At 32.7% G+C, this 27,068-nt stretch overlaps 1 protein-coding gene across 1 annotated transcript in view; it reads left to right on the top strand.

Moving 5' to 3' along the window:
- Nucleotides 1-887: 887 nt before the first annotated feature.
- Nucleotides 888-27,068, top strand: part of LOC120782525 — a 52,075-nt gene continuing 25,894 nt past the window's right edge. Inside the window, 1 exon segment of the mRNA XM_040114835.1 lies at nucleotides 888-1,743. The gene's annotated coding sequence lies outside the window, so the exon portion shown is untranslated.

Genomic DNA, 27,068 nt, shown 5'->3' with positions numbered 1-27,068 from the left:
AACGTTAGATCTACAAGATTTTAACAGCAGGGGTCTAAACTGCCTCAAAAAGAGAACGGGGATATCAAATTTAACTTCCGACGGGAGAAAAGAATTGCTAACTGTTTCATTCAGGATTTTTACTAAGAACATAACTCAAAGTATTTCTCTGCAACTCGAAAGTGTAGGTAGATTTATAAGTTTTAAGCGACTAGTGTATGGAGATAGAGTCCTAAGGCGAGCAGTCATACAAATTGACCGATCTCACTAAAGTCCTTGTATGGAAAAATTTTTATTTGTGTAGGGTATTACCAGTATAACTGCGCTGCAACCGAAGCTGACGTTTTAATTTTTTTTTTTTTATAAAAAAAATCTGTGTTTCGGACAGATAAAAAGCGCTTGAATAGATTTTTATAATTTTTATAAACGCGCTTGTCGATCTCTTTTATGGCGAGGATAAACTTTTTGTATTTTTTTTTATTTTTTCTGGCTTTCGGTGTTCAATAAAACCAGGGTTAGCATAACTTTCAAGACCCACGGCGCTGGTTCCAAATCGAAAGCTCATATTTTTTGCGTGAAAAACTCTAAAGACCGTTTTTTCAATGTCTATTTACCAGCGATCTGTTGGTTAAGTGCTGGTTAAAAAGGGTTCTTTACCAAAAGAAAATGTCTTAATTAAGTTAACCAGAACTTAACTGACAGCTGGCCGCTAACCAGACATTCAGAATGTAGACGTAATTCAATTAAACAGATCTTAACTGACAGATGACTACTAATCAAACATTGAAAAAACGGCCCCACATGCACTCGGCGCTAAAATGTGTGGTAGGCAACACCGATTTCACCACTTTGCAGCCCATTGACATCAACACGGCCAATACAAAAGCGTACGCTGCTCGCGGCTACACCACACTCGCGTTAGCTTGTTCGTACATCACACAACGTTTTAGACGGGTTTCCATTGCATGAAAACGGTATCGCCGATGCAAATTCTAAGAACACGAAAAGTCTACCAACAAAACCTAGCCATTTTTGCGACCATAAACAAAAGGCCAAGCAAGAAGCAGAGTGTAAACGGAGGGCACGGGCGTGCAACCAAACATAAACACAGATAGAAATAAAACAAATTACGGGTATTTTGGCAGCGGGCGCGTTTAATTCGAGCAGCTGTACTAATTTATGAAAAGGTGCATGGATAAAAATTTAGCAGAGCCAAACAAAGGGCTATATTGAAGTTTCACAAAAATACATACATACATACATATATGTAAATTGCATGTGTATGCATGCGTATATGTAAATCGAGGAGCTTTGGTGCGGTTATAGCGAAAGTAGTGTTTCAAAAAAAGTCGCTTAGCGTCTGGTGTGTCTGCTTTTGCGAAATTTTGCAAAATTTACCACAGTCGACGCACACGTTGCTACATACATACATACATACAGTGGCGTTAAACAAGTTTTGGCGAAAAAGTGCAAAACGGAAAGAATTTGCTTTTGTTGCAAACGGATCGTGAGGCCGAAAAGTGTAAGCCAAAATTGTGGTGTAATTCCGTGTTTAAAAATAGTCATTCAGCAATAAATCGCTTGGTGTGTCAGCGTGCTACGGCCAAACACAACAGAAGCAACACAAAGGAAAAGCATACAAAGTTTTGAAGAAAGAAAATAAAAATAAAAAAAATTCAGGAAGTGCAAAAAATACAGCAATAAAAGCGAAAATAAATTTTGCGGCAGAGCGTTGCATGCAGCAAACGTCGTTCAAATAACGCTGTAAGTATTTTAACCTTTAAGCAACAGCAACAACACACACACACACAGTTGTGAATCCCATAAATAGTGTTGAAAAAGTAATAAATGTCTGGCGGTAGACAAACGGCGGCTGGCGGGGTGGAAACGGACGACACGTGCCGCTGCCGTCAGGGCCATTTTACAAATACAAACGCAAAAAATATACATTTGTAAATCTCCAAAGTGTGCAGTTAATTCTTATTCGCGTGTGTGTGTGCGTGCGGCAGCAAACAAAGCACAACAAAGCGGCAGCGACGACGCGCAGCTTTGTGGCAAACATTGTACTCACTTCTCTTGCTGCTGTTGTTGTAGTTTTCATTTCTGTTTTGACGTAGGCTTTTGTCAATTCGCTTTCAGCGATGCATTCAAGTTGCGAAGCGCAAGCAAAGGCGAATGAAAAACGTATACAAAGTACAATATACATATATATTTCTGTATATAAGTTCACATACATATGTATATATACATAATATATGTATGTATATATTATGCCTTTGCAGGCTATGTTAAGTTCGTGACGATATTTGCAACAGACAAAATTGAACGTCAGAGACCCCATAAACTATATACATATGTATAGTATGTACAAAGCTCAATTGAAAAGTCCCCGGCCTGACGGGCTTGACAGTTGTCGGATATTTAGTTTGTGAATTATAACATTTTGAGTGAAGCAACTTTTTTTTTATTGTGGAAAAATGTATAAAGAGGAATATGATAAAATGTTGCTTTTTTGAAGGGAAAAAATAAAGTTGAAGCAAAAACTTGATAGAAGACGAGTTTCCGGACACTGCTCGATCAAAATCAACCATCAAAAATTGGTATGCTAAGTTTAGATATGGTGAAGTGAACATCGAAGACTGTGTACGCAGTGAACGCCCAAAAGATGTTGTTATCGATGAAAACATCAGAAAGGTCCACAAAATAATTTTGGTTGATCGTAAAGTGAAGTGGTTCGAGATAGCAGACAGTCTAAAGTTGCCAACTGAACGTTTAAATCACATCATTCACTAATATTTGGGTATAATAAAGCTCTGCGCAAAGTGGGTGCCGCGCGAGCTTACTTTGGGCCAAAAACAAAGACGAGTTGATGATTCGTAGCAGTGTTTGGAGATGTTCAAGCGTAAAAAGCCCGAGTTTTTGCATCAATATGTGACAATGGATGAAACATGACTCCATTATTTCACTCCGAAGTCCAATCGACAGTCATCCGAGTGGACAGCACACAATGAACCCGCTAAAAAGCGTGGAAAAACGCAACAGTTGGCTGGTATGGTTATGGTGTCTGTATTTTGGGGTGCGCATGGAATAATTTTTTTGAGCACCATAAAAAGGGAAGAACTGTTTCATCAACACCATGCACCGTGTCAGTGAAAACGTTGGCAAAACTCGATGAATTTTCAATGAATTCTCTAAATCTGGCGCCCAGCGACTATTTATTGTTCTCATATCTCGAAATAATGCTGTCTAGGATGGCATTTTCGTAGAATGAAGAGGTGATCGCTGAAACGGAGACCTATTTTAAAGCAAAGCACAAATCGTAGCACAAAACTGGCTTCGAAAAGTTAGAGGGTCGCTATAATCAGTATATCACCCTTGAAGGGAACTATGTGGATTAAGAAAACGAATATGTTTTACTATTGAAAAAAATATGTTTTACTATTGCAAGCCGGGGATTTTTCTATTGACCTGTTAAATGATCAGCGTAACTAGCTGAGTCGATTTCGCCATATCCGTCTGTCTGTCCGTCCGTTTGTCTGTATATACATGAACTAGTCTCTCAGTTTTTGAAATACCGATGTGAAGTTTTGTACATATACTTTTCTCCCCAAGAAGGGAAACCGCCTATTTATTATTATTATTTTGGACCATTATCTCCTATAGCTGAATGATCGGCATAAAGTGCTTATATAGAAAGCTTTATCATTTGACAAGGTATCTTCACAAAATTTTGGCATGGATTATGGGCAAAGGCAATGCTACAATATCCAAAGATATTGTTCAAAACAAGTCACTATACACTATAGCTGCCATACAAGCTCACCGATTGAAGTTCTTGTAAGGAATCTTTTGTGTTTGTGAAGGGTATTATAGCTTCGCTGTAACCGAAGTTCAATTTTTTTCTTGTTATACAGATAATTTTGTACATGTTTGCGTGTGAGATTCATGTAGCAGTAAGGGCAATGTTGCACTTGCCACGACACGAATGCAAGCAACAACAATAACTATTGCCAAATCGTGTATTTTCGCAAACCATTGTCCACACAATCACATTGATTGCTGAATGTTGTTTCTTGTCATCGCCTGTTTGCGTTGTCTGCAACACGCATACACCTAAAAATACAGCCACGCTATCGTTATTGCAGCAGCCATTTTCTTCTGATTATACATTTCATTTTCTCATTCATTTTCGCTTCTCTTCCCTATTTATATACACATATACCTATATACATATAATGGGTATACTCCAGCTTTATTGTTGGAAGCAGTAGCCGCAGTCGACTTTACACTGCCAAGGACGAATTTAGGTCGAATAGGACAGACGTGTGAATACGCATTGTTCATTGCGCAAAATAAGCGTACACATACCCACCTGCATATATATAAAACATATCATATAATATATATCTATATACATATATATATATACATATATATATATAGGTGTAGAGACAAGGATATCCTGCTGTCGGCTGCTGGCATTGATTTTGAATACAAACACCAATTGGCGCGGCAAATTGTGTTCCTTAGCATCTGCCCTTTCAGATACCTACATTTATTATGTATTGAATATATATATATGTATGTGTATGTGCGTAGCACAGTCACACAGTGTCCTTAACCGGAGGTAAAAATAGAAAATTGTGTCACAGCTATTTTCGGTAGCAAAAAAGTTGATATCCCTACTGAAAATGGAAACGAAATTGAGATATCGTTAAAAATAAGTTAACAGCGCTTAACGGTACTTAATAAATTCTTATGTATATGTGGTCACTTGAAATTCAAAACAGTGTTTCATCAAAAAAAAAAAAATCAAAATCGCTGTCAGATATAATAACCAATATATAACCATTTTATAACCAAAACTTAATTTCTTTTCGATATGAGTGTGTGATAATCACCATATAACCCTTTTATAACCAAAACCCAAATTTTGTTTCAATTTAAATGGTTTCTATTATATCGTTTCTCCTTGGTCTGTAAAATTATTCTGAAATGTCAAATTTTCAAAAGATATCTCGTGAAATGAAAAACATTTTTTTTTATATGCTTTCTACGTAGATGTTGACTCTGGAATTGCCTGCAGGTGCATTAGAGGCCAGCTCCGCGGCTTTCGCAATAGCAAAGACCTTAGCTTGAAATATACAGCAGTGGTCTGACAATTTAAAGTGTTGCCTTATGCCTAACTCTGGACAGCACCAACTCCATAGCTAATGTACCATTATGCTAGGCATTATGTTTACTTTGAACCTTCTTTCCTAGTTGAAAAGTGTGATCATATAGCCGGTGTTTGCGCAACCGCAATTACCCACCGAGCTATGCCCGAAGGTTCTATAAATGTAAATTTTCCTGCAGCCTGCAGTAGTCCCGCCGATTTTGCTGCGCAGTTTTCAGCGAAGGTGGCAGGTTTAGTACCAATTCAACAGCCGCCGCTGGAGTTGTACTTAAAGCTCTTGTTATGCACAGCGTAGCGGGCCTCTGAACCCTTTCCACTGGCTACCGGTAGGTCAATTTTCATACGCATATCCAGAGCATATATTTATCATATATTGATAACTTTCGTCTGAGGTTTTCTTCTTATTAAAGTAATGATGAAAAAAATGCACAAAACCACTCTTTCAGGCACATCGTTCGACATATCTGAGACGAAAAAATGTATTTATTGTTGTTTACGCCAGTAATAGATTCAATAATTAGCAACCGGTTTGTGTTTCTAATTTTTTATGTCACATTTTAGGACTAAAGGGTGGCATTAATGATTAAAAAATAATAATTTAAATGTAATAAAAATATTATTTTAATACTAAATATTTTAAATTAAAAGCTTTTTACGCAGTCTAAAAGCAATAATCATTAGAGTCATCATAAATGATTATCTTTTTATAAATATTTTTGCGATAGCACGGCTGCGTGGGAAAGTAAAAAATAATAATTATTTAATCTAAATTGCCAGCTACTTACTTACACGCGCTTTCTAATCGGTCTCTGAACTTTGAAACAATTATAAGAGCTATCAACGATATAATATATAAAATTTGTAAAATATTTATAAATAAGTAATAATTTTAATTATATATTCTGTTTTGTAGAATCAGAAGTATAAAATTTTCATTTGGCATAACCTCAAAATTGATTAAAAATTGTAAAACTTTTTGTGGTATTTGCCTTCGAAGTGGCGAGTCCGACTTGTTTTGTCACCGCGGCACGCAGCTGGTTCCTTACCAATACAAGTTTCGGTGACTTTACTAAATTCTTTCACGGACAATCATGTGAAAACTTGTCTCTTAAACATGGACTACAAAATATGTAGTTTATTAGTCATAATTATCGAAGACATCACGCTGTAATCCAGTTTAGTCCAATTGGGAAGAAACTCAAATCGACTTCGTGAGCAACGTCGATTGACTTACGGTGTCTGCAGAGTGGACGCTCTCTCTCTCGTTAAAATAATTTGCATTTCAAAGCAATTCCGAAATTTACCAGTTGAATTAAGCTTAGAAGGACGGTATGTACCGTGTTTACCACCATGAAGTGCTATAACACATTGCTATTCTCTTTTCAATTGTTTAAGTCAGTCAGCCCATTGTACTTAAGCCAGTTGCTTGTTCGATTTGTCACATTAAAAGGTGACTTGAAAATAAATTCCTACATACTTACTTCTAATAACGTAAATATGCTTTTTCTTGCCCCTAAATCTAAACGCTGCATTTCCATTTCAAAGCAATTTCTTTCAAGCATTGATTTCGTGGTCTGATTTCACCACTACTTAACCACTGTTCAACTGAATGCCTTGCACAGCACTGGCACGTGAAACAATTTTACGCAGAATGTTAATAAAGAGTATTGTAAAATTTTTACACACGCAAATATGCCGAGAGGCACACGCGCCTTTGACCGGTCGACCTCTAGGGTATATCCTTCTTGTTATTTTTTTCTTTTTCTAGTTTCGTTTTGCGTATTTCTTGTCTGCCATCCCGGCAGCGTAAGCGTGTCTGCGCGACATTTTACAGTGGCATCGGTAAGCATTTCATCCGAGTTAAGGCGTGGGTGGGTGTGAAGGTTTAATGATACCTATAGGCAATGTAAGTACGCAAAAGTTAAAGAAAATATTTTAACGGCGGCACGGTGTGTGGGTTGGTGCTGGAATTTCGGTTGGCAAATGTAAAAGGTAAAGTGTGTCTGTGTTTAGGGTTCCATCTGGCGCTGCATAACTTTCGCATGCAAAATAGGAAATGAGCGTAAAATTTGAATGCTGGATTTACAGTTAATTTTTTTTTTTATTTGAGGCATGTGCCGTAATTTTGAAATTTCATAAGAAACTGCAACAGTAAGGTAAGTTAGAGGAAAGAAGTTGGTAGAAAAGTGGCAAAGCGGGATTTACAGTTAATTTTTGTTGAGACATATGTTGTAATTTTATATTTTTAGATGAAGCTAAAAGATTATGCTACGTTTGAGGGCTATAAGAAGTGAGTAGTCAAAGGGGAAGTAGGCGCACAGTACAAGATGAGTTCATACGAAAATATTACTATATATTTATATATGTATATTAGAGTGGGTCAATTTACCGGACGTCAAAAATCGGGAATCGCTGGCTCGAAACTGGTTTTAGATCCTTACTTTCTTAGAAAAATTTGTTTAAAATGAACCGTGGAACATTTCTCGCTTGCGAGATTTTATAGAAAAAAATTTAACCCGCTCCAATGTATACATTATAAAAGATTGCAATCACACCCTTTTTAACTTTTTGCTCTATATACACAATTGTACGCCCAAATTGCCGTTTAATGGAGGCACCTTGCCTTCTATTGCCATAATTGTCACATATTTAGCTCTAACTTTTACTGTTAATGCAATGACTCACTTTTTGATTTAGTGTATAAATGAAAGCAGAAAAAGTTCTAAAAATAATATAGAAGGCACCTAAGAGATATTATATCATACCTTAATAGGTTTATGTCTTGGCTAAGTAACAAAATTGTTAGAAAAAGGTTTGAAAGTTTATTAAAAATCAGATAAATTGAGAAATAATATTTACAGTTATGGTATATGTGATTTTCTAGGACATATTGTAATTATTTTTAATGAAAAAATTGTGGAAAATAAAAAAATAATCGTTCAAAGATTGCGGTAACCAGAAAGTTAAGATTTAAAATGAAGTTATGGCTGAGTATAACTGAAGGTGGGGTTAGTATGAATATTTAATTTTTATTAAAAGAAATTAAAATTTGCTGTAAATTTATGTTATTCAAATAGTTATTTTCATTGATTTATAAACACATAAAACAAGTTTTAATTTTTTTTTATTGTTTAATTAGGTTCTTACTAGTCTTATTATGCTGTACTTACTGTAGACCTGAAGATACCTGAACGAACAAAAGAACTCTTCAGGCAGCTTTAGGCTGTATATTAGGGGCAAAACATGCTTCACAAAAGGCGTTCGCAAACGACACCTTTGTGTTCGAGTAATCCCTGAACTTATGCGTCATCAATCACATATATACATACGTTCAGTATACTTGTACAAAAGTTCTTATCAACAACTTGCTGGCATTGAATGTTGGAGTTATGCATTAAATATATATGCATCTTTTATATATAATACATATGTACATATATAAAACAGCCCTTTGTAGTATAACATGTCAGCAAAAATTAAAAAAAACTTGACTTCACTTCTGACATAACCTAAAAATAACAATGTAGTCCAGTAACAGCCGCAATTTTAGCGTGATTATTACTCAATTGATCTCAAACCGGATGTTTATTTTGCACATGCTTATTAATAACGGCATTTTAATATCCGTTTGTAACATTCTGCATTTCCGGTTTTTTGTAATTTTATTTTTAGTTTTTTTCCATTTCCTTTTTAATTTTTCAAATCGCTTTAACTCCGCTTAAAAACTTAAGTTTATTTCCGGGAATCCACTGCCCGTGCGAAATTCTGAAAATTATCTGAAATGTTGAATTTGTAGAATTGCTCAAGTGCTAACTTACTAAGCCTGCATACTTTCAAGTGTTTTATTCATATTTATATTTGTTTAGTGTAAATATTTATATGCCTTTACATTGTATTGTTTTATTGATTTAAGTGAATTTATATGTGTGTATTTACTCTTTGAAATGTGCTTAGCAAGCAAATGAATAGTAAATAAGGTTGAGTTTATTATACATAAATATTTGCACATTCCAAATAAACAGTCAACAAAGTATTAACAAATTAATTAGCCTTTAAAACTTGTCTAATTTTGGCTTGGGTTTGCCTGTGATATTTTCTTTACTTTTATTTCCTTAACTTTTGAGCAGCAACAATATAATTCCACTCTTTAGAAGAGCAATACTTTCATGTTAACCCTTTAGTGGTGCCGTGGGGTATTTCTTTTAATTTATTTGTTGTTTCCTTAATACCTTTGAAATATTTTGAGAAAAAACTTATACATTTTTTCATTAAAGACATTTTTTTTCATATTAATCCTTTAGTTGGTCTTTGAAGTAAATACATTTCTTTGAAATTTTTGCTTGATGATTGCTGAGTAATCGCTTATAAGAAATAAGAATGTGCGTTTATGTTTAAGTTTTCAATTAACCCTTGATTGCGTAAGCTGTTTGTAAATAAGAAAATAAAAAAATATAAAAGTGAGAAAAAAAGAAAAAAATATTTAAAAATAAATAATTTTTTAATAAAAAATATTTTTTGAAATTAAAATTAAAAAAAAAATTAATTAATTAAAAAATATTATTTTCAATTATTAAAAATAACTAAGAACCAAAATATTTAAAAATTTTAATTTTTTTAATAATTGAAAAATATACATACATATGTATGTACATATATATATATTTTATTTTAATTAATTTAATGTATTTAGTTTTATTTAATTTTATTTTCAAAAAAAAATATTTTTTTAATCAAAAAAATATTTATATTGTAAATTTTATTTATATGTTAAATATTTATTTATTTTTTTCTTTTCTTTTATATTTTTTCTTAGTTATTTTTTAATAATGGAAATATATGTACATATGTACATACATACATACATATGTATGTGTATATGTATAAATTTTTTTGCATTTTAATTAATATAATTTTTTTCCTTAATTTTCATTTCAAAAAAAATATTTATTTTTATTTTTATTTTTCACTAAAAATATTTTTCATTTATTAAAAAATAATTTTATTTTTATTCATAAAAAAAAAATAAAAAAAAAAAATAAAAATATTATTTTAATTTAAAATTAAGAAATTTAATTAATTAAAAAAATATTTAAACATATGCATATATTTAAATAAAAAATTTTTTAGTTCTGTTTTAATAATTGAAAAAATATTTTTTATTTTAATTAATTAATTTTTTTTTCTAATTTTAATAAAAAAATATTTATTATTTATTTTTATTTTTTTTATTTAAAAAATATTTTTGCACTATCAAAAAATATTTTATTTAATTTTATTTTTAATTATTTAAAAAAAAATTTAAACTATATTATTTGAAAATTACTCATATTACTTTTTTAAATCTATTTAACCATTTTATTTTGGTTCATGAAAAATGTTATATAAAATATATTTAATTATTCGAATTAAAGTTTTTGAAGTTTAATTGATTAAAATATTGTAATCTTAATTTTTAAACTTAATAAATATGAAAGTATGTGTAGAGAGTTCCAATTTCCTAGTGCCTACTGTATTTATGTCGGAATAACCACCTAAAAGAACCAACTAGCGGACTTTTTTTAACTGTTGACGCAAAAAATAAAACTCTAACTCATAAATACACCAACTTAAAAATAATTAACTTATACATACACAAACGACGACATTAAACATAATTTATTTAATTTCCACCATTTTTCACACTCGCATACAATTCAGATAAATACAGTCAATTGTCATCTCTGCGTTCATAGCCATTAGCCAATGGGTGGTTCTGCTCATGGATTGACTCTTCGTTTGCTAAACATAAAATATTATATTTGTACATATGTATATATTGCAAAATATGTACATACAGACATAAAATATGCACCAGGGGCACACACAGTTAATGGCGATGGCGCAATGCGCTCAGCGTGACGCTAAAAGTGCTCGGCGCGTGTGCGTCTCGGTATGTAGGCGAGTGCATTGAAACAGAGAAGATTGATTATTATTTAACTCAACTTATACATATGTTACATATACATACATATGTATGTATTTACAATATAACATCGCGTATATGTTGAGTTTTATTTCTTCATTTGAAAACGATTTTGCAATGCACACAACAAATACTCCGAACAAATGTTGCCTTATTGATTCAATTAAGTTAGTATTTTCTGAGAATATGCTTATTTCCCTTTTTATCTTCAAAACAACGCTACTAAAGCAGAAGGCCTTCACATAATTTCCACTCCTTAAAAGCGCTCTCTACAAAAAAAAAAAAGATATACATATGTATAAATTTGAAACAAGTGATTAAACAAATTATTTTTTTTTTTGCCCGTGGGCAAATATCTTACTTGGACATATTTAACTAATTTTAGTTTCAATATTTACTTTTGAACCAGGTTAGAGCCGGTTAAAACACTTGTTATAATCTTTTGCATTCATTTAGTGACTGCTGGATAGTTTAAGCAGACAAATTCGAATTTTTAAGTATTATGACGTTTATTTGCTCAATTATGCAAATTTTTTTCCATAAACTGTAGAAGATCACGTGCACGTAAAAATTTGTTAAAATATCTCCTTAAATGAAAAAAAATGTATCTAGGTCTAATTCATCATTCGTAAAGCACATGTTTTATTTTATCTAATCAAATTGCCTGTACATACAGATATGGTACATAATATGTATACTTCCACAGCGCACCATAATGTCTAACGCCACTAAGTATAAGTAAAGTTCGCACTGATTAATTCATAATATTTTACGCACATTTAATCGTTGGTAATTTTCCTATCATTCATTATTAAAAAAAAACATAAAAAACCCGACAATTCAACGCCTTTCACCAGCCACCGCAGTAATTAAAACAAAAATTCATTCAAATAAATTCCATCAAACTAACAAAAACTGGAATAAACTAATTTGGCGAGCTAGCTTATCATTTGTGGCACTCAAATGTAAAAACGTATGTATGTATATATTATATGTAAGCACTTTTTATTTCACGGCATATTACCAACAAAAATATTGCGTTAAATGATAAGTGTATTCACATTCAACTAAAAGCCAATTGCGCATATATTTGGAAAATTATAGTTTGTGTGAAGGTTCTTTTCATATACTCACCTTATCAGGTGGCTATTTTAATATAATTTCCGTATACTCACCTTACCAGGTGGTGAAGTAGTTTAAGAAACAGCTGTTTTCGCTCTGCTTTTTTTGCGGAAAATTTTAATTCAAGAACTCAAATTTTGTTCAATTCAGAATAATACTTTTACAATTTTCTTCATTCTTTGTTAAACATTTCTTTTACTGCCTGCTTCTGCGTGGGATTTTATCGAATTCTTTAACTATTTTGCAGTATCCTTGTCTTGTGTGGACACCAGACTGTTAATATTTTAATTAAAAATAGATAAAGACCTTATAACATCACTTTTCATAAGTTTACGGGCGAAGAAAAAACGATATAATAGAAACCACTCATATCGAAACAAAATTTGAGTTTTGGTTATAAAATGGTTATATGTTTGCTATATATTGGTTTTAAAATGGTTATATATTTGTTATATATTGGTTATATCTGCCAGCGTAAGTTGAAAATTTTATGTAATATATGTACATATATGTAATATGATATAGTGAAACGTTAGCAATAAAAAAATCAATTTAATTTTCTTTGTTTTTAATGAGTCACAAATTATACAACTTTTACTGTGGTCTTCTTGTTTTGTCATTATAAATATTTTCCAAATATTTTTGAGCAATGCTGACGAGGTGAATATCGCAGTGAGAATACAAGTTGCGATTACGCAGACGTCATAAGTTGTGATAACGGTTTCACTGATACTCTATCAGTTCGGTGATTAAATAAAAATCTCCACAACAGTTCTCATTTCGTGTTGGATGGCAACTCAACTGAACTTGACTTACTGAGTGCTGCTTTCAAGCGTTTATTTTGATTATGTATATATAAATATAATCGGTATTTATTTGATCATGTATATACATATGTATATGTAAAAGTATTCAATTCTACTCAAGCCAAATCTTGTGAGTACCTATTTTTTAGTTCGACAATTGCTGCGTCCTATGAGCTTAAAACCAAATCCATACGATTGACGGATTTCTGGAGAGTTTTCTGAAAGGAAAAATATACTTATAAGGTTGCCATTGTGTGCGACATATCGGTAAAGTGGAAGAATATTTTTTGTGGAGTATGCCACGATTTTATTCCGAGCATTGCAGGGCTATTTGCTTTTGTTTTCAAGCTGAAAGCCGCATTCCAATGTCTCAAGAATTTTAGGAAAAGCTATTTTTTGCCCAAAAAGTTAACGGAAAGAATATTATTGCCTCCAGTAGCAAGTAGAAAATACAAAAATATTTTTCGATGTTTTTAGAAGCCTAATTTCGAATCGAAGATCTCTGAAGAGCTTTAGTGTGCGTCATTATTAAATTCGCGGCGCCAGCTCGATGGTTTTACTAAGAAAAAAAAATCTTACAAAATTTTATGGCAACGGTATATTAAATAATACATTTTAATAACTGTTTGATACACTTCCTGTACTATCTCGACTTTGATGGAAGTTTTTGGATACCGCCGCGCGAGCTCCTCTAAACTTTACCCAAAAAACCTGTAACTATGAGTTATTGAGTAAGCTTTCTGTATGCTTCTGGAAGCATGATAGTGGCAAAAGTAAACAAATATGTAAGTATGTACATAGCTGTATATCACATGGTAGATAGACACATTCACCCATTTATATACATACAAACTAAGTGCATTGTTTGTTACGGCTCAACAATTCAGAAATTTATTTCACTGATTTGTATCGAAACGTGCCAACATTTATGCATGTAGTTATCTATTAGATAAATGTAGTCATATTTATACCCTAAACATGATATAATAGATACAAAGTCATTCAAAAGGAAAAATTGTAAACCCTATAAAAGAAATATATGTATATATACATACATATGTACATAAATAGTATATAAATAATCAGCATAACGAGCCGAGCCTATTTAGCCAAAATCGTTTATAAGTCTCAGAGATATCGATCTGAAATTTTTTACACATCATGGACCATTATAGCATATATGTAGTTGCCATATGAACTGATCGATCAAAATAGAGTCCTTGTATGGAAAACTTCTGTATTTGACGAGATATCTTCGCAAAATTTGGCATTTCTAATTGTCCAAAGTAATAATGTAATCTCCGAAGATATGGTGCAGATCGGATTCTATAGTATATAGTTCCCATGAAAACTGATCGATCAAAATTATATTCTTGTATGCAAAACTTTTGTTTTTGATAAAATATCTTCGCGAAATTTGGCATAACTTGCTGTGCAAAGCAGCAATGCATTCTCCGAAGAAATTGCTCAGATCGGATTACTATAGCCTATAGTTGCCATATAAAGTGAACGACCAAAATGCAGTCTTTGTATGAAAAAATTTTGTGTTTGATGAGATATCTTCACCAAATTTGTTATAGGTTCTTGTCCAAAACAATAACGCAATCTCCTCTGAAGAAATTGTACAGATCGGATTACTATAGTATATCCCTGCCATACAAACTTAACGAACAAAATCAAGTTCTATTATGCAAAGTTTGTCAGTTGTGAAGGGTATTTTTTGGTGCAACTGAAATTAAATTTTTTTTTGGTTTGTATAAACATACATACACATATGTATATGTAGGTACGTATGTTCGAATGTTGCGTTGTGTTATCGCCGGTATGCGCTTAACACTGATGACTACATACATTTTTCTCAGAAAGCTACGCCCTACTTTGACAAACGGCAACACAGCGACGATACGACAGCGCTGGCAATGATGATTGAGAAGCGCGTGCAAAGCCATCACCGCGCGCACACATGCAAGCATAAAAGATGTGTGTGTGTGTTTGTGTACATTATGCCATATGTGAATATGTGGCTTGTTAGCTTGTGTTTGTAAGCGTGTTGCTGAGACATTAACACGCTAAATTTTTATTAATTTATGGGCATACATACATACTTATGCGCATGCAGACATATGTACATATGTACATACATATGCACATAAAAGCCTGTAGTTATGCCGAAGCTTAATACGCACACACCTTCATTAAACAAAAACCATCGAGGTGAACGCGCTAAGCAGTTTTTGTTTACTTTTCTCTATTTATTTCTTTCGTTTTTACTCTTTCGCAGAAGCGAAAACTGTTGAAACAAATACAAGAACAACAACTGCTAACAACCAAATAAGCAATAATATTAAGACGCACAGGCATGTTGGTATAAAAGATATAATAATGCTAGCAGCGGCGGATATGTATCTGGTTAATGGCTGTATGAATCACACACGTGCCAGTTTGGAGCGCCGGGCGAAAGTAAAGACCCCCGCGCTGTGCGTCACTGAGTGTGTAATAACATAACGCTACATACATATGTACATATGTATGTATACGCGTAATCATACAGACAAACATACATATGTAAATAGTGTGAGCATGTGTGTAGCGCGTCATCGATGACTATGTCCAATGCGTGCGCGTTTTAATAGTTATCCGCTGTGGTTGTATTCGTACGATTAAGGCCAAAAGCGGCAACACGTGTAAGCAAATTTAATTAAATATTTAACATCAAAGCTTCTTTATTTGCTTCTAGCAATTTGTTTTTGTTGCCTTTGGGGTTTCCACATTTATAGGCTTGGGACTGACAACAACTAATACCCTTATAATAAACCATATATTTTGTATCTTAAATCAAGGAACTTCAACTAATTTATTTGTGTAGATTTCAATAAATGCATTCCCCCCAAATCGCCCCTAAATATTTTAACGCGGAAACTTAACATTTAAGTAAGAATTCAAAGTCAAATATTCGATATTAAACAAGAATGCACAAAAAAGTTTCCCACAGATATTTTGAAATAATTTGAAACGTAAAAATGGCTTTTAAAACTTTCACCATAGCTGTGGTGGAATTGATAGCCTGTGGTTTGTTTGAAAAAAAATCAACACAGTTTCATGGAAAATAAAATTGGGATATAAAAATTAAAATAAAAAATTCACCACACCTGTGGTGAAATTTTAAACATATAGACAGTTTAAAAACTCACCACAACTGTGTTGTAAACAAATTTGAAATATGAAAATTGTTTTAAAAATTTTCACCACACCTTTGGTGAATTTAAAATTAAAAAATATGCATATTTTTTGTAAAAAAAAGTAAATATTCTCTGTATGACTACATACGACGCTTGGTATTAATGCTTGGTATTAACTAAGCTTATAGTAATAAAAAGATAAATTAAAGTTTATTTTTGTGGCTATAAATAACATTCGTTGTAAATAATTAAAGCGTTACCACACCAGTGGTGAAAAACTTTATTTAGTCTATTTAACTACGTTTACAGTTGATGTCGTGATAGAAAAACTCTTGGGTCACGAGAACTTGTATCATCACTGAAAATTGTATTCTTAATCCTTAACTTATTTACAAAAGAGCAATGTGTTACTATATAAATTGTGCTAAATGACTAAACCCCGCTGTGCTAATATTTTGTAGCGGCGCCTTGAAGCGTTTTGTGCGCCACATGCGTCACCTAAAAGCGCTCACGGAGGTTTGCAACCAGAAGCCTTCACAATACGCAGCTATTTTAAGCTAAAGGACATGCGGTTCCTTACCACATGCCGACTAATAGGTGGGTCATTAAAATACACATCTGAATAAGCATGTCAATATAATTGCATATAAAGCCACTCACAATTAATTTCGACCGCTAAACATCACGACTTAGAATGACGGCTCTACGCTAATAATTCCATTTCACTCGAACGTGCGTTAATCCGATTTACGTCATACTTGCCTTATTGGCCCCGTGCAGTTTGATTTGCCTGTCCGATGATTTGCAGCGAATGATTTTCATTTGAAATATTTTTTAACTGTTGCTTGATAGTATTGCATAAAGTCGTACACAGTGAGCCGCAATGATGATTGAAGAGTAAATAAAATATCACATTGCTTTTCAGATTGAAGTAGTATGGAGGGTTTGTATTCTTTTGTTGTGCTTCTGCTCCTGTTGCTTCACTCGGTCTTGTGATATGTGCTTAGCCCTGGCATTATTCCAGTTTTATGACTCAATATTACTGCGCAGGCAAGCGTGTGATTGACATCCAGTAGAGATTTATAAATAGCTAATTTTGAATTTGAACTTAAATGCTATAATTAATTTGCTAGAATCCTCAACTTAGCAGCCAAGAAAGCATGTAGTGTGCTTTGTATGGTGAAGGAAGCTTTGGTGTTAATAACATATGTACTTATGCATATACATATATGTATTAAAAAAATATATTCCCTTGTATTTAATTGAAAAAATAGTGAATGAATGAAAATTCTTACTTTAAGAAAAATTTTTTTTAAGTTTTCTATGAAACTATGAAGAAGAGAAAAACATGTGAAATGTACGAAAATATAAATTTGGATGCGAAGTATTAATTTTATTTATTTTTTATTTAAGATGCGAAAATGAAAGTATAATAATTATCGCAAAAATATTTTTCCGTGAAAATATCAATTTTCGAAACAAAATTATTGAAAATCGCAAAAACAAAAACAAAGAATTAAAAATTTCCGCAAAAACATTTCTTCTTCTTCTTAACCGCAAAACATTTAGATATTAATTATTCTGAGAAAGAAAAAAAAACATAATACAAAAAATATTAAAAATTCTCGACAACAAAAATTATAATAAATCATATTTGAATATTTTGTTTAGTAATTCAAGCAATATTTTAATAATATAATATTTAAAAATCGTTTTTAAGAGCCAACTAGTGCAAAATTGATTAAAAATATGTTTTTCAACAAAATACAAAAATGCATAAATTCCAAAAAAATATTAAAAGTTCGTTCGTTAGCAATGCTAAACAAAAAAAAAAACAAAAAATAGCAATAAGTTTATTATTCACCACAGTTAAAATACATATTTAATAAATTAGCTGTGATAAAAATTTAAAAATTTATGTACATATATTTTGTGAACTGAACTTGCTACAAATACAACAACAAAATGCCATTAGCCAGAAATTATTAGCTGTCAAATTTAAATTGTTTTTGTTTTAAAAAATAATTGCTTGTGTGAGTGTGAGATTGGCAACCGTAATATTTTCGGCGAGTACAAAACATGCAAAACAACTGTTACAATAGCAACTGTCAAAAATTATAATCAAAACAAAACACAAGAACATTGCAAAAAATCCAGCTAAAAGAAAGGAAGACGAAAAAAATAAGAAATTGTCAATAAATTAAATTTTTTAGTCTTTTATTTCCTTAATTTATCGAAAACTGTATATTTTAAAATTTTTTATTTTAAAAATTAAATTCTTTTGATAGAAAACATTTTAAAACAGAAACAATGACGATAAATTTAAAAAATAAAAAATGGAAAAAATAAAAAATCCGAAAAAAATAAAGATGAAAAAAAGGAAAGAGTTTTCGATAAATTAAAAAAAAAATCGATAAATGAGAAAAAAATAAGAATACACGGTTACTAAAAATAAATAGAAATTGAAAATAGATAACAAATATGAAATAAATGAAATTAAAAAAAAATTTAGAATTTTAAGAATACCAAAATAACGATAATTAAAATAAAACAACAGAAAAATTAGAGAAAATAAATAGTAATTAAAAATAAATAAATATTGAATATAATAAAAATTTGAAAATATAAAATTGAAAATAAAAAAATTTAAAAAATAAAAATATTACGATTGACAAAAATAGTACTTATTAAAAATAAGTAAAATTTATAAATAAATAAATTTGAAAAATATAAGAATAGAAAATAAATAAAAGTAAAAGTAGAAAATTGAAATATTAAAAAAAAAATAGTTTAAAAAATAAAAAATTGACGATTAATTTAAAAAATAAATGGAGAAAAGGATAAAAATTGAAAAAACCAACAACAAAAAATGCAAAAATCAGCCAAAACGAGAAAGGAAAATAAAAATAAAAGAAACTAACAGTAAATTTAAAAAATGAAAAATTTTAAAAACTATATTTTTAAATAAAAAAAAAAATTAAAATTAAAAAATTAAAAATAATAATTTTTAAAATGAATAAATTGTTTAAATAAAAAATAATAATAAAAAGTTTTAAAAATAAAGATTTAAATAGTATAACCAATTTGAAAAATATAAAACTGGAATATAAAAATTAAAAATAAAACAATTGTTTAAATAAAAAAGTTGAATAAAATGTATTAAAAATAAATAAATTGTTTTTATCTATTTTTTAGATAAAAAAATAAAATTTAAAAAATAAGGTAGTTTTTTATTAAATCGTTTAAAAAGTATAAAAAAATGTTAAAGAAAAGAATTAAAAATTAAATAAAATATATATGTACATACATACATATGTACATATAATGTATATACATATACATAAGTATGTACATATATAATAATAAAAACAAATTTAAAGTAAAAAAAATTTAAATAATGCCTATGAGCGTATTCAGAAAAACAACCCAATAATCATTACATTTGTCCATATGTTTTTAAAATTCTATGAAAATGCCATGCCGAATGAACAAAGATAACAACTGCAGCCAAACAAAAATGCAAAATAACAACACACCGACACACGTACAACATAAACAATACAACACGAGCGACAACAACAGCAACAGCCACTAAAACAAAAGCAAAAGTCGAAGCAATAAAAAATAATAAACAGCGTCGTTATGTATGAATGTTTAAAAGCGAGTAGTTACACGCGCGCATGTTTCTCTCACACACGCACACTCATATACAAACGTACTAACACAGGAGAGTATAAACATGCATATGTAGAAACACAAATACAAATGTACATGCGCATATCTGTGACAGAGTCTTTGGGCATAATCGTGAACGCGAAGCCACACGCGCAACCATTTGATATCAATGACAACATTCAACGGCAACAATAAATACAATGCTGTTGTGGTTTTTGTTGCTGTTTTTGTTAATATTTTAGTATGTAAATGTTACGTAGGAAAGCGTAAAATAAATACGCGCGTGGAATTTGAATGACACCAACGAAGACATACAATAAAATGCGTACAAGGCAGAAACAACAAAAATAATAACAACAACTAAAACAACAAGCAATTAATTTGGAAAATTAGAGCTGAACGGAAACGACGACACGTGCAAATGAAAAATGTGTATGTTTATATGTCAATGAACATTTGTTTATTATTAGTGCCGAAATGACCTTACATACTCACGTACATAAGTTCGAAATATACATACTTAAATGTACATATTTGTATGCATGTGTGGTGAGTTCTCCACCGCTGACTGCTGTTTGCGATTTCAGGTAATCTCACAGCCACGCTTGTGTACCAATTTAAAATTGTTTGTAGAATTACGGAATGCTTCGACGTGCTTTTTCAATATTTACTATCAACACATGTGGCAATCTAAATGAGATGTGTGAAATAAATAGTTAATTGCTTATGTGTACAATCTAATCGCAGTTGTGTGCGTAAAAATGGCATAATAACAACACTTGAATTCTATACTGTCGCTCAAATTTGTGTTTAGAAAATTGCGAGAATAGTTTTGTCATAATGAGTGACAAATATTTATAAGAAATCAAATTATTATTTTTTATTTAAATATTTTTTTTTTATTAATTTTATACATAAATATTTACTACTTTCATACAAGTGCATATATTATTTGTTTAATTTTTGTTCTTTCTATAACTCAAATTGAAGAAATGCATCCAGGACACATTCCTTTTTCTGTCAGCTTTAGTTGAGACCATTTTTGTTAGCAAAGTCTTCAACCTCATGCTCGAATCACATTTTATCTCATTTTTTAAATCATATGCTTAAGCCCAAAAATAAGTATATTACTTAACCTACAGGCGGTTAGTCTATTATCAAATATGCTTGCTATTGCTGGCTTTCGTGACACTTTCTAAAATTTCTATAAAAACCAGAGAGAATTCCTTATATTCCACAAACTGTTTCAATATGTGGCAACTCTATGTAGTTTTCAAGATTTTAGAAATACGCTTTGGTCGCGCTTTAAGCAAATATTTAACTTTCAATAGTTGCTAGCACATTGCTGAGTTAATTTATAATAGGTGGCAACGCTATCGAAACTAATATTTCTTCTAAAAATTACTACCATGAGCAAAAAAGAGAAAGACTTTGATACAATTTTAAAATTCTTAATTTATTTCAAAGTGAAATCCCTTGATCTCAATACACTTATGCCAACGTTTTTTCCAATCCTCGAAACAGTTGTTCATGTCAATCTCTGCACGTAGCGACTCAAGTTTAATGTCTTCAATTGACCTAATACGTTTTCCCCGCTGCGGTCGTTTGAGCTTGCTAAAGAGCCAGAAGTCACACGGAACTAACTCAGGCGAATACGGTGGTTACGGCACGATATTGATTAAAAATTTGGCGAAAAACTCACGAAGAATCAATGCAGTAAAGGACGGTGTATTATCGTGGTGCCAAAACCAAGAGTTGTCGGGCCATAATTTCGGCCTCTTTTTACTAACAGCTTCGTGCAAACGACACAGAACACTCAAATAGTATTCCTTGTTGACAGTTTGGGCCGTCGGTAGGAATTCGGAGTGCTTCAGACTTCGATAATCGAACATAACCTTGATTTTTGATCTGCTTTCAATGTTTTTTTTGGCTTCGGCTCACCTTTGACACTATATTTGGTCCAAGACTCATCACCAGTAATAATACGTTTCATCCTGGTAGTTGGAAAGCATTGTTACACAGCCTTTAACGCGACGCTGTTTTTCGAAAAAATTTAGTGATTTTGGAACCTTCACTTATGCTTTAAAGAGCAAATTATATATCTAGATAGAATACGAAAACTTCTATTTGAAAATTTAACCCAAAACCTTTTCGAAAATATTAAAATATTTTCATGGAATAAAGTTGGAGATTCAAGCAACAAGCGATAAACGTTCTTGTGTATGGAAAACTACTGTTTTTCAACACACAACTAAAACTATATACATACATACATATTTATATATATTTATACTTAACTCTAGTGGCGCGTGTGAACCACCACTAATGCAATTTAACTCCAACAATTCTGCCCATACGTGTGCGCGTTATCATCGTGTCTATTTTGCATTTTGCCTGTAATTAATTTAATTAAATTACGTTGAACGTTATTGTCGTCGATAATAATCGCCGGCACGTAACTACTTAACCATAATAATAATGGAGGGGAAAAAGCGTGTACCGAATGATACGGCAAATATGCACATGTCTTCCATTATGCATACTAACATATACACGTATGTTTGTACAAAAATACGATAATCAGCAAAAGGAATATTAAATAGACCCCACAACGTTTTGTCAACATTAACTTTAGACCGGAGACATATACTTGCTCCCCAGAGTCCGTAGATCGTGAACAGTTTGCTGAGCGACTGAGCAAGTGTTGCGCGTGGAGGCTTGAAAGAAAAATACGCATACTCAAATATTTTTCTCAGTATAAAATGCGTAACGGTAAAGACGGAGCTAGTTAGCTCTGAGTTGTTAAAATTTGCTGGAAATAGTTTTGGGTAATATTACCGTGTTTTAACGCTTGTTCGGCTTTTTCTGTTTCCGGTCTATTATACGTATATGTAAATAGGTTTTTATGGCAACGAATGAAATTTCCAAGAAAAATTGTAGATAATAACTGTTAAATATTAAGTGCGCAACTAAGTTCTCGCTGTTTTTTTTTTTAATGAATATGCGATTTTATTGTAAGGAAATGGTTACAAATGCATTATTCCTAGTATAGATAGATCAGATCACGTCTAACAGCTGGCGCCAACTATTGACAAACAGTGTTAACTTAGGCATCTAATAAAAATATAAGACCCTTGTCAGTCATCTAGCAGCGCTTCATCGTAGTTTTGAGTTGGCTGCGCAGCGTTTTATAGTTCAAAGTCACCGCCGCCGTGCTCTAGAATTTATTAGCAAGATTTTAGATAAGAGAAAATTATGTAAAAAGGCATAGTAAAGCTTGCCCAGTGGAAGCTGTTTCTTTTTTTAATAAAATTCAGTACTTTTCGAAAATAATTACAGGCATGTCACTAGGCATGAAAACATTACAGTTCTCTTATATTAAATACTCCTTGATACTCGATTCTAAGCACTTTCGCATTTGTTAAGCTGAAAATTTAGTTGTTGTTGCATGAACGAAACAAAAATGGCTGAATTTGTCAAAAATCAAAAAATGGTCGATGGATTCTGCGTTTCACCTACCTTACACGCCTAAATGTATGCTACTAAATGTTAAACGAAAACTGACGCGTGCCTTCTGAATGGCGTGTTGCAAACATGATTGCTTAACGCATTCAATTTCATTATCGTAAACTTATGCGGTTATACTTTTACACTTAGTTATTGCCTGCTTGCTTCCGCTGGCAGTTTTGTATCTAAACTTAGCCGTAACCGTTTATCTCTGTGGGACAATAACCTTTAACCGAACCTAACCTAAACGACTGTAATTGATTTGCACATACATCAGTCAACTCTATGTGTATGTGTGTCTGTCTGCATGTATGTTAATGTGTGTGTGTCTTTATGTATGTTTATGTGGGTGTATGTGCTATTTACAGCGTACAAAGTGTCGACATGTGGTTCATTAGCTGAATGTAATACCTTGCTGAGACGCATATTTGTCGGCTACCTATTACGGTATGTGTGAAAATGTGGAAACAACAACAACGATAACAGCAGCAGCAATTATAACAATAGCAATGGCATATTGTGACTTTGGTTGCAACAACAACAGCAAAACGCTAACGAGAAAGGGAAACAACTAGTAAGTAGAGACGTAAACAGCAGGTCCACCATTGTTCAAACACACGCATACATATACAAACATGCATGCATGTAGTTGTGTAGCATTACACAATAAGTCGAAGGCAAGCAATATTGTGTGAGCCATTAATGGCACACACGTGTCTTCAGAATGACCTAGTTGCCATCCGCTTTCGACATTGTACATGCGTACACACACGCATGCAAATGTATATATGTATGTATGTATGGGTGTGTTTGCCGCCAGTCGTCAGTGGTGTGAATTAAAAGCATCAGCACAAACTTATGCAAATCACTTTAAATAAATACGTGTAATTTAAATAACAATCATCAAAATAATCTCAGTGACTGACAGCTGTCAGAGCATTTGTTACACTTTGCAGTTGCTACTTTGTTCTAGGCAGTTGATCGAAGCCATAATGAGTGCATGAGCGCGTCGTCTTTGCGCAAGCTGTTGACAGTCAGTGAAGTAGTCCACAAAGTAATGCAAATCCTTGCCGTGGAAATGAACTTCTCTGAACCAAGGGTCTGTTGTATGACTTTACACTACTAGGAGGGCACACTTCAGCGTAATTCTAAAGAAATCAAGCTGAAACGTTGGCAGTTCACCTTCTCCTATTTGTTGCGGCAATAAAATAATGCTGAGAGCTGGTTTGCCAAAAAAATATTTATGGATAGTTTTCCGCTCAGTAGTTCCAATGCATAAGACGGTTGGTAATTTCTACCTTTTATTAAGACAACTCACAAATTGAACTGGCGTACATTTCATTTAAATAATTTCTAAGAAACAAACTTCAGCCGGTAGTAGTTAGACCGTTTTTTCCTCTGGGGAATTATGAACTGAGTGCTTTGAAAATCGTTGGTTTGCTCTACGTAAGTTTCCGTGGATAAGAGCTCGATAGCTATCGCCATTTTCCACATTCATTGTGATCTCTCAAATTGCATATTGAAATGAAAATTGTTAATCGAGCAAATGACTTATAGCTCATAAGTGAAGAGCTCGACAAAATAATCGTTTAGAAAAAAATAGTTTTGTTTGGAAACTGTAAGCCAAAGAGACTTCCAATTGAAATTTTGGATATGTTTAATGCATTGCGATATTGCTGAACTGCAAAACATTTTCTTCCGCTGGCCTAAATCAAGGCTCGATTTACTTAATCTTTTCCGGTGAAAGAAAATCTCGTTGAATGGCTTACAACTACAACACTTCGAGCTATAAGAAGCTGCAACGGTTGTTTAAGACGCTGTCGCCCTATTAATCTGTAAATATTGGGTTCTTAGTGGGATCGCAACATTGTTAGGTTGGAATGAAATTACTGTGAGAGATGGTGCTTCCTTCCTGTATCAAAGTTCAACAAGTTAACGACGCATCTCTGACGTCTTACTGTATTAAATCTCCCTTGCAATTGGTAGGAGTTTCCTCAACTTCGTTGCTATTGGTCCGACTTTTCGTTACTAACACATCTAGAACTTTTGGCACTTTTGGAACCGTTTCTCCCAGTTAGGCCTCTTGCTTCAATGAGTACTTTAAAACGTCTTTTAGACAACACATTTCTTCGATAGAGTCTATTAAATCAACGAAATGTAGGTCTTCTAATGAAAATTTACGAGCTCAAACAGAGATCAAATTGGCCATTTATTGAGCTCATGTGAGTAGTTCGAATTCTTACTTACCTGTCCTTTGGAGAAACTTCTACTACTAGAAATTCTTAAGCCGATGAGTTGTACGTTTTCTATCAAATGAGATCTATTAGAGCGTTTACAAAATTCCTATGAATCCGCTTAAGTAGGAAGAAGTAATTGAGCGAAATGACCGAAACGACAATTACTTTACTGTGTTCTTATTTAATCAAGCATCACCCCATCGGTAAAAATTTTTAGGTGGATAAAATGTGGATCTCCTAATAAATGTAACTAAGATCTGCGCACGGTCAAATAGGTCATTCGCTGAGCCCTTCTGAGTCCGTGCTGTTTCAAGTCTTTGACGAAAGCTGGAATACTCGTTACGGTGGCGTCTTCTTAGTTCAAGTTTTCTTTTGTAAATCTGACGTCTATATGTGGATAAAATGTGGGACTTCTAATAAATGTTTCTAGCGAAATGCACAACATTGCGCTTCTGTGTATTACAGCGTTCAGCGGAAGCTGGAGTTCGAATAACCGTCGTGGATTCTTTTGATTCACACTTTATTTTAGGAGGAATTTTCGTTAGTTGGTATTCTTATTTGGATGCAAAGTGGATTTACTCCGCCCATCCAACAAGCTTTCGTGATTTTTCCAACCCGACGGAAGTCGAGCTCGCGGTACTGTAGCAAATTCCTTGATCAAATGCGTTGCCGCCGATCGATGCGATCGTAGTACTTCTGAGTAAGAGTAGTATGAGGCGCTATATGCCAGATGTGGGTTCTCGAAAACACCATTTCGTTGTTAATATTTCGAATTTTATGTATTGCTTGTTGTTCCTGACTAATCAGCCAGGTGTTTTGCCTCAGTGACCGATTACTTTCTATTAGAAAAGCAAACTTTGGTCTTCATACTTGTCGTAACGGTTGCGTATTTCCGCAATAAAATGTTATCATTTGAACGAGCGAACATAAATGTTTCGCGAAACTTTCCATGCATAAAACAACAATAGCAGCGGATTATAGAGACGTCGAGTGAAAACAGCCAATAGGTAGGCGCCGTAAAGTTTCAGAAATTGAAGTACCCTTTCAGGTCTATGCATGAGTGTAGGCTCGTGTGCCTCAATTGTGGCTTTAACATGCGCATGTGCTTAGATAATGAAATTAGCACTTTTTTCTTCGAAAAAATGTGAGCGCAAATAAATATACGTATGCGCCGCTGCCGTGTGTCCACTCCACACTACACTCCACTTCACCGGTGGGCAGCGTTTCCAGTGAATTATGTATAAGTATTATTGTTTGTTTTGCTTGAAATTATTGCGCACACGCGCGTTACACACACACGCAGACTGACCGCACACATACGAGTGCATGCATACTTACACATACATACATATACATACAGTGCTACGCCATTGACCAACTGAGTGCCGGCGACTTCGCGCTTGGGTCGGCTAAGTTCACAGGAAA

Source organism: Bactrocera tryoni, chromosome 1 (genome assembly GCF_016617805.1).
Source record: "Bactrocera tryoni isolate S06 chromosome 1, CSIRO_BtryS06_freeze2, whole genome shotgun sequence".
Taxonomy (NCBI): domain Eukaryota; kingdom Metazoa; phylum Arthropoda; class Insecta; order Diptera; family Tephritidae; genus Bactrocera; species Bactrocera tryoni.
Note: the sequence above shows the minus strand (reverse complement) of the source record. Positions and strands in the feature narration are given on the sequence as shown.